This window comes from Penaeus monodon, chromosome 40 (assembly GCF_015228065.2).
Source record: "Penaeus monodon isolate SGIC_2016 chromosome 40, NSTDA_Pmon_1, whole genome shotgun sequence".
In the NCBI taxonomy this organism is placed as follows: Eukaryota; Metazoa; Arthropoda; class Malacostraca; order Decapoda; family Penaeidae; genus Penaeus; species Penaeus monodon.
This window is the reverse complement of record NC_051425.1, coordinates 8,835,827-8,838,677: the sequence shown is the minus strand read 5'-3', so window position 1 is coordinate 8,838,677 and position 2,851 is coordinate 8,835,827. Positions and strand designations below refer to the sequence as shown.

General features: G+C 35.8%; 1 protein-coding gene across 2 annotated transcripts in view; it reads right to left on the bottom strand.

Annotated features, from left to right (window-relative positions):
* LOC119597762 (gastrula zinc finger protein XlCGF8.2DB-like) overlaps positions 1–1,626 on the bottom strand; it is a 6,253-nt gene extending 4,627 nt beyond the window's left edge. For both annotated transcript variants that reach the window (XM_037947385.1, XM_037947386.1), the window contains exons 1-2: positions 1,462–1,626; positions 240–319 (exon numbers count right to left, since the gene is read on the bottom strand). The gene's annotated coding sequence lies outside the window, so the exon portion shown is untranslated. The remainder of the gene's footprint in view (positions 1–239; positions 320–1,461) is intronic.
* Positions 1,627–2,851: the final 1,225 nt, after the last annotated feature.

The window sequence follows — 2,851 nt, the reverse complement described above, 5'->3', positions numbered from 1 at the left end:
TATATACATATATATATGTTATATATATATATGTGTGTGTGTGTATATATATATATAAATATATATCTATATACATCTATATATATATATATATATATATTATATATATATATATATAATATATATATATATATATATATAAACATTAACACACACACAAATATAAATTTCCAATTAGTTTCATTAGTACAATACCAGATCACTACTAATTCAGAAGGAAAATAAAATCCAAAACATACCAGTTCAATCAAATCTAGAAATCTGGTTTCAAAGGAAATGTCTGACAGACTCTCGTGGAATCACAGCAACAGGGTAAATCCTGCAAATATGAAAATATATGAATAACCATTGCTATTTTCATTTTATCAAATAGTATTTGTATAGATGAGATTCTTACTGATAATTTGGATTCATCCAAAACAGTGCTACAAATGACCAACTATTTAATGAAACTGGACTACTACTGTTACAAAACTTTCATACTACATTTTTATGGATATAAAACCTCTCACCAAATGAGTAAAAAAAATCTTGTATTATTGGCTGATTCCTGGAATTCCATACTGCTCTTTGTCAGACTCATATGCATTGACAAAAGAAGAAGAAAAAAAACATGACAATTGTGTAAAAGGCATGAATGATTTCAGAGTGTAAAATGTCATTGATAATAAACAATCATAAGAATTCTGACGAATTAAAGCAATGAGAAAAAAAAGTGATAAAGAGGGACTTATATCTTGACAATGACAATCCTTTATTCTAACCCTTTGTAAACTGCAGCTCCAAATGGTTTCTCCAGGATTCAGATACAAGATATCCTATTTCTGTCGATCGTCATTGAACTGTGCTAGATATCCTATCATGTAAGTGAGCACAAGTTTATGTATTATGAATGCCTGCGAAAGTTTGTTTTGCTTATAAAATCCGAGAAAGACAAGAGTGCTATTTAATTTTTAAAAACTAATTTGTACAGACATGAGAATAAACTGACTTTTCAAATAGCTTTGCCTCATACAATTAACCAAACAATGGTTGTCATCACGTAATACGAAGTACCAGGTTGAGCAGGATGCAAAATGTATATAATACTAAGTTAGATTAGCTTATCTTAGATAAACTTCAAGTACTCTGGGTTAGGTTACTATTGAGCATTTCTCACCCTATACTTGGAAATGGGTGGGTGGGTGCTAATATAATAATAATTTGCAAGGCAAAATATATTTAAATTATTAAATAAAAATGCACAAGGAAAAGCAGACCATGTCTTTGAAAGAAAAACATCTGTTACTATAAATATATCATGAGCTAGTTGAGAGGTTAATGATTAAACTCAAAAAATTGGTAAATAAAGGCTCTATCAAATCAGAACCTTTCCTTTCAACTTAAGCATTTCTGTATGAACTTTGCTGACTTTGCTTTACCAAACGGGTGATTAATTAAGGCAATATTACATGATTTTACCTTATACAATGCAGATCTGCCCAACACATCATCCAAAGCCGGTTAATTTACCGAAAATGACAACCGGGTCTTCCCAGACAATATTTATATCATCAGATTTGTTGTTGTGAGATGAGAACAAATCTGATGATCATTTCAGTTGCATTCTCCAGCCAACAATCTTGATGTGATTTGATAAGTCCCGATAGCAGGGGAGGGCATGAAGTAGATCAGGAAAACTGTGGGGTTAAACAGGCTGAAATAAAAAGAGAAGAGAACAGAAATGTGTAAAACAAGTACAAAAAACGCTTAAAATCGGACAATGAAACTCTACGGACGTCGCCGCCATCTTTCAAAGTATATGCAATGATGCACCAACTTTCAAAAAAAAAAAAAAAAAAAAAATATATATATATATATATATATATATATATATATATACGGGAACCAAACCCATCGTTCAGTTAACATCTACGGGATTTCACATAATCCAGATCCCCCGTGGTAATCGTACTTGCATCCTAACCAATAAACCAACCTAACCTTAATCCAGTGGGATTTATGCACTATGATCTATATATTCCCTAGCCAGGAGGCTACAGCCCCTGGACCCCTGTGGTATTATATTCACCTAGCCAGGGGGAAACGCCCCCTGGACCCACAGGGGTAATTTATGCGCCTAGCCAGGGGGAAACGCCCCCTGGACCCACAGGGGTAATTTATGCGCCTAGCCAGGGGGCTATGCCCACTGGGCCCCCGGTGGTATTGTATGTGTTTTACCCTGGGGGTCCAGGGGTCTATGCCCCCTGGACCCCCATGGTAAAACCACATACCTTTATATCGCGAAACACCGAACGTTTCTTCGCTTCCGTCTATGGTCACAATTGCTTGGTGTCTAATCACTTTTTTTCAGCATTTGCGGCACTGGATGGGTTCAAATAACAGGCTGTGATAGAAACGAATGTCTGTTTTTTCCAGTATATCCATAAAAGGGCTTTAAAAATGACCCGGAATCGTCGCAGCACTTGAAATAAAACATGGTTTATCAGCGTTTCTCGACGTAATGGCGCTCGCTGGCCTGTCAAATCTCCCGGTGGCAAAACGCGCAGGCGCACAAGGTTATTGTACAGAATAGCATAAATACTTACCAAAACACGTAAATGAGGAACAATAAAAGGAAAAGAACACATTACATACATGAATTCGAGAAAACGGACACTGATAATGACAAAATTATTCGTTCTCACGAGCGCGTAGCAATACAAGGACTACTTGGTGATGAGTTCCGCGTCACATTTGTTTTGATTCTCGCTAAGTAAACATGGAAGGGAAGGGGCGATCTTCACTCTTGTCTGTCCTGTATCTCCCTTATTTTCGACTTGCACACCTTTTGCCATTAGATGAAAAGGGT